Below are 7000 nucleotides of genomic sequence, written 5' to 3' on the forward strand. Positions count from 1 at the left end.
CATAAACATAGTCGCGACCAAGGAGAAGACTAAAGTCTAAAAAACCTTGGGTAACCAAGACGTCTATATAGACGGTTTTGCCTCCCAAAGTAATAGGGAACTTCGGGAGAACTCCTAGAGATGGACAGGCTCCTCCGTCGAAGGCCAACAGATTCTGAGTGACTGGCCCAAGCTACGGGGAACCTAAAGCTTGCCAAGTAGTGTACGGCATAAGACTGACAGACGCCCCTTCATCCAAAACAGTGCCAGGGACTGCCTTAGCACAGGCATGCACCGTGATCTGGAAAGGCATATGGGATGGAAGGTGACCGGCGATCAGGTGATTCCAATCAAAGGAAGTGACCAGACTACTTGGTGGGGGAATCGTATGATTTCCCCCATGTGCTAAAGGAACCGAAGGAGAACCTTCGGGAGCAGCTGGGTTAGGAGAGTCATTTCAGGACTCAGGAGAATCTGAAGAGATGAGAAGAACATGGGCGTGATTCTCTTCCGAAACAGAGTGAGCAAGCGGCGGACTCGAGTCGACACTCTTTTCGACCAATGGTTAGTCTGCAACAGGCTGGGGACAGCCGGGTTCAGGAAGAGGGGCCTGGACAAGAGAAGAATTTGAAGCAATCTCTTTGTCAGCAGGGGGACGATCTGCGGCTGCAGAGAGACGTTGATAACCAGCGGGAAGTTGGGGTGAAGGAGCTGTAAGACTTTCCAAGACAACGGAGGCTTTATCCATGAGTGGACAAAGGTGAAGGGGATGATTGCCTTCACAAAGTCTACAGGGGATTCGAATCTTCCCTTTTCCCTTACCATTCCCGACTGATAAGGTAGCATCGCCGTGAGCTTCAGAGGACGATGAGGGGCGGGCCGGATCGCGAGACCATACTTCTAGTACCCTGGGAATGCCAGGACAATCGCGAAGAAGATGGTCCTCCTTGCATAATCGACAAGGAAACTTGACCTTCCGTGGAGGAGTAGAAGGGTGCCCGACTTTAGGTGTACTTGAGGGGGTAGCTGCACTTGTAACCTCTCCCTTAGGAGCCTTCTTTTTCTTCTTCTTCTTCTTAGCCACCTGGTTACTCAAATCTAGACTTTCACCAGGTGAAGTAGAAGATGAGGACGTAGAAGTGGGCATAGAAGGGGAGAGATCCACCTTAGAATCAACATGATGTTGTTCAGGTGGAGGGACGGATTGACTAGACGGTGAGACGGCAGGGACCAAAGAGGTTGAGAACAACCAAACCGGCAACCCAACAGTTAACCCTGGGAGGGACAACGTCACCATATAAGGAGCACCAACATTTCCAAAAGGAGTGAAATGAGCAGGGTTCCCATCAGAGGGGATCCCTGGGTTGGTGAACCCTGGAAAAGTTGCCATCAAGAACGAAAAGAAACCTACTCAAGCTAACGCAAACAAGATCTAACCGGGTAATGTTAATCGCGGCCAAATAAATTTTAAGACGCAAGGACACAACTTGACCTTTTCATGTTTTAAGAGTCGAGAAAAGGAAAAAAAGGTGACTCTAGTCGCCTTCGAATGTTTTGTGAGCCCGAAGTGACAAACTGCTCAAGTGAGCCTTTTATTTTAAGGAGTCCGAAAAGGATCAAAAGTGACTACTCTGCAAAGACTAGGCAAAGGATTTACCAAACAAATCCGTAAAACTGCATATACACCTTGGCAGTCATATGAAAACCAAGGACTTCCCATACGGCAGTCAATCTTCCCGAATGCTGTGTTCGGTGCGTTACGGCTTGTAAGGCGGCAGACACGGCTTCCTGTGGATAAAGGATGATAACCTAGTGGGGTCTCCCCTATATACGCGATGGTGCGTGGGAGCTCAAGTCCGTTCTAGACCACTATCGAGTCACAAAAGGAGGAATCACCCAACCGTAGTGTGAAACAATAGTGACTAGGTTTAACGACGCCGAAGCACGTCTCTAGCCTAGACCTCTAATCAGTGAGCGTTATGTTCCAATGCGTTTTTAAGTTCATTCAGTTCATTTTATGGTTGATCTTTAGTTAAGTTTCAATTTCTAGGTCCTACCGTATGTAATCTCTCACAATTCCCTACATTCAAACTATATGCCAAAGAATATCATTTCGTTTGATGAATACTAACTACGAGAGAGTTAAGAATTTTTCAAACAAAATGACCACAAACAATCAAGAACCACTCTAATGCAGCTAATGACAAATAAATGAAACTTTTCTTTGTTTTAAATCGCTTAATCAATGAAAATATTCTAATTTCAATTAACTAATGCAACGCAAAAGAGATTATTCGTTTTCTTTTCAATGGCAAAGTGCACTAAACAAATTTTGAGAGATAATAACACCGAGTAAAAGAGACAAAAATTCACTCAATGAGAACACAATCAAGTCCCCGAAATACCAAGGCAGTCCTTTAAAATGAAGAAAAACACCAAAGACTTCAATGAGCCATGTGATATAGGCGCAAAACGAAGCCGAGCGGAATCCAAGTGAAAAAGAAGTAAATCACTCGAATAACGCAATAAAATACTTAACAACCACTAAACAAGTGCAAGAGAGTAACCAAAAAGTCGACTGGAATGATAGAATACCAAAAATTTGACACACAAAGCCACTAGATGTCCTAGGGCTAAAACGTGAAATCGATAGAAAATGGCAAACACCCAAAGTATGCAAATGTAATCTATGCACACTTTTCATTCATATCCTAAAAATGAGAATTCTAATTGTGCAAGTGTGATCTATGCAAGAGAATTCTCAAACACAAGATGATTGTAATCTAAGAATCAATCAAGTGAAAATCAAGAAAAATGGGTGAGAGTTCCAAAGATCATAAAATAAAAACACTCAAAGGCGATTAACACTCAAACACAATTTAGCTCCAAGTAATGATCAAAGGAAATCAAATTAATAATTTTCCAAAAAAAACTCAAAACCAGTCAAACAAGACTCTGACACACTCAAGTGATTGAAAAAGGGGTAGCTAGACACAAAACCCAAGCTTGGAAGGATGCAAACAAGCAAACTGGAAAAGTTCACAGGCCTAGCACGACTGTCAGGTCGAAAACTAGCGCCAATTGAGGATTGGCGCGGGCTGTACACTGGCAAGTGGCGCCAATTGGCGTGACTGTCATGCAAAAGAGAGCGCCAATCAAGTTTGCTAGCTTAAAAATAAAAACAAGCAGTCCAAGGCTTGGTCGACAGTATCCAGATAGACCAGGCAGCAAGAGACAGCAAGAAATCCAACCCAGAAAGCTATCTAAGCAATCCAAATAAGAGAAACCAAAGAGACAAGAGAAACGCCCCAGCGGAGTTGCCAAATTGTTGTGGAGGTAAATCCCCTCTGCGGACAGAGGCGATCCCTACTAGCCCAGACCGGGTCTAGCAACAATCAAACAATGCTATCATGCAAGTTCCTAATTGCAAATTAAAGGTGGATGGTGAGAAACTACTTGGATTCCAACGCTAATATTCGTAGAAGAGACGTCGCTCTCGTTCCTTTGCTTCGGCCGGTCACGATCCCCATGATCTCTGTGATTGGACACCTGCACATGCAAAGAACAACACAAATACAAGCATAAAATCCAATAGATGCGACTATATATCAGTCAGAAAAGATATAACTCAACATCAATCATTACAAAGGACAATGAGAGTGGAACCATAATGATAGTAATCTATTATTGATAAACAACAAAGAAGAATACAACCATAGTTCTGACGTCAAATCCTCCTTTGGCTGGGTGATCAGCTACACAAGTCTTGCAAAGCTTGTTGGGGTGGGGAACAAGCCTCTCTCTCCTTGGTGACAAGAATCTCCTCACTTAGATTTGGCCTTATGGATGCAAAGAAGGCTCTTGCAACTTCAATCTCTTGAACTCCTGGAACTCTTACTGTCACCAGCACTAGCACTATGCTGGAATTGAAACTCTTGTAACTAGCTTTCTCAAGGCATAGAGGCAAGCTTTTATAGATAGAGAAGAAAGAGATAGGATCAACCACATTATTCATGGGATTGGCTTTACCACTTGGAAACTTCCATGAAAGGTGGCAAACCACTTTCCCTTCTATGGAGATTCGAAGCCAAACCATCCTAGCTCAACATAGATTTAGTTGGTGAATGGGTTGAAGAGAACCTTCGGGAGCTTGTTGGTTAAAAACTTTACTCAATTCGGTTGGCGCGAGTGCGACTCTGGGACAGAGCGCCAATAGTGCGCCCTTTTTAGAGGATTTCCCTCATTGGCGCGGGCAGTGAACTGTGGACCCGCGCTAATGCAAAAAGAGTTGTTTTCATGGGTAGTCTGCAGGAGATGTCTTCAGGGCAAATGAAGCTCATACTTAGAGGAATATGATGCAAGTGGTTTCAGGTCATGTCACTTCTCACAGGTCCCGGAATGAGTCCTCCAGTGTACGGGTGAGGGGTAACAGGGACGGTGACAAACGGTGACAAATTGCTGTGTAACAACAATTATTTTAGCACCTAACTTCTTCAATAGTTGCAATCCTAAGAGAAGTGCCTCATATTTTTCTATATTATTGGTGAAATGAAAAATGATTTTTTAGGAATGACCCTCTAGATGATTGTCTCCTGAATTGGACACCCAAACACCTGCCCCTGAACTTACTTTGCTACACGATCCATCAAAGCTCATGTTCCAAAAAGGTTCAATTTCAGAGTTTTGCTACACAATTCGAGTCTAATTTTCTTGTTTTTCATCAATATCATTTTCTTTCTGGGTGACATGTGCATAAATGCCCTCATCGTTGAAAAGAATGATGGACTCCAGGTTAGAATGAACAAAGTAAAGAGCGTAGTTATGTGGTTTATCTTTACTGTTGACCATATACTTCATTAAGGTTTCCCTATACAATCTTCTTTGTTGACCAAACACTAGTATAGTGGCATAAGTCATGTCCATTTGCAGGCTTCGTTGTAGTTTTTCTCCCCATGAGTGTGACAACAACATGCCATACTCTGGGGGAATGTGTGCAACCACTATATCCATCACTAGACTTTTAGCAAGGATTTGGGCTAAAGTGACACACAGGGCTTTGATAAGACCTAGGCACCTGACTTTGCTATAGTCAAAGGAATACAAATCTTTGTATGATCTAGTGATATCTAGTCCTAGTTTCTCCATGGTTTCTTTGGGCATTAGATTATGAGATGCACCTCAATCTAGCATAGCATTATGAAGTATTTTATCATGAATATTCAAAGTGACATAAAATGGATGGACTCCTCCTTCTTGTGGTTTTCCTTCTACCTCGGGCCCAAATAGGAGCTCAGGTTGATCATCACTCAAATTTACATCATCAGTTTTCTCCCCATTGTTTAATGTCTTTAGGACCTGAGTCCTGTATACATTCTTGTTGACTAATTCAGTTAAGCGTATAGAAATTTTCAACTTTGAAAGTTCATTTTCTATACTGAAAGGTGTTTGATTTTGAAGCAAATTTGAAAAATTAGACTTATTAGCAACTAGTTTTGTGGCAAGTTCAGTTTGTTGGCTGGTAGAAGGTAGATCAATTTTAGTATTTCTAGAAGAAGCATCAATTGCCTTTTTTATAATACGTTCTACGGGCTTCTTTCCAAGAGTTTCTGTGGTTTTCTTAGGGGGATTTTCTATTGTTTTCTTTGGATCAGAATCAGAGAGCTTTTTAACAAGATTTTCAACACTCTTTTTATTAGTAGTATCTTGATTTTTCTTACTTCTAAGATTATACTACCTATGAACTTCCATTATAGCATTTTCAAATCCTTTCTTGTATTCCTCTGACTCTTCAAGAATCCATTTCAGTTTGGGAAATAAGAAAAAGTTCTCGTTCCTCTTGAGTGAGGAACACTATTTCATCTTCATCTACCCCTAACAAATTAATTTGGTTATCATCCAAATCTTCCACAATACTCCCCTCATCATCCATGTAATTTTCCTAAAAAGGAGGCTGAATATACTAATCTAGTCCCTTTTGCTCTCTTTGTTTAATTCAGGGAGTATTTCATCTAAAATTTTGGTTTCTAGTTTGTTGAACATTTTGGTTTTGATTTGTTTGATTTTGTTCATTAAGGTTCACTCTTTGCATCATTTGATTCACTATTCTAACTAGGTTATCAATCTTATGGTCAACAACAGAAGTAGAAGGTTCTTCTTTTATGGTTACTATGTGTTCAGACTTCAATTTAGATTTTTTGGCCAGGATGTTGGCTTCAACTTTAATTGCATTTTCTTGCATTTCTTCCAAAGTTTCCAGGCCTCTTTCCCTAAATTGATACTCCATATTTACCGAGTCTTTCTCCCGCGCGATTATTTTGTAGATATAATCCAAATCGTCGTTGCTATTGTAGTCACTCATTAGCTCGGTGTAGTGTGATCCTTCCACGGGGTCTAAAGGTACCACTGCACGCAATGACTTTTTCTCAAAAATCATCTTTTTCTTCTTTAGATTTATCACTCCATTCATGTCAATGGCCCAATCTATTCCCAGTAGCATGGGGTAGGGATTGCTATCATCAACAATATCTATCACTATGAAATATGCTAGCATGCTTGCTCCTTTGATATCTACTATGATTCCCTGCAGTCTCCCGATAGGTAGGATCTTTTGTTTGTTTTCCATTCATAGTTGGATAGGAGACCATTGCAACGCAGGCTTGCCCATGCGCTCCCATGTTTGCTTTGGAAGGATGTTTGCATCCGATCCTAGGTCTAGAATCACTTGATCCATCTCATATTCCTCGATCTGCACAGTCAAACTCATCTCCCTTCCTGTTCACGTCGTGTGCTTCTCGAGCTTCCGGACTACATACAATTCTCTTGGCGTGGTCCCAACGCATCTAGTTATGAGTTCTTGCAGCTCCTTTACAGCCTTCCTATCATGCAGCAACTTCATGCAGGTCTCTAAGAACATAGTGAGTATTGATGGGTCCATTTTCGTCTCTAGTCTGTCTTTACTTCCTAAAGTGGAGGCATCCACAAAGTTCCTCTTAGCTTCCATGAAGGACTCCTCCAAATCAAA

The sequence above is a fragment of the Pinus tabuliformis genome, chromosome 6 (assembly GCF_031772625.1).
Source record: "Pinus tabuliformis cultivar Carrire ecotype Pingquan chromosome 6, CPIR1, whole genome shotgun sequence".
In the NCBI taxonomy this organism is placed as follows: Eukaryota; Viridiplantae; Streptophyta; class Pinopsida; order Pinales; family Pinaceae; genus Pinus; species Pinus tabuliformis.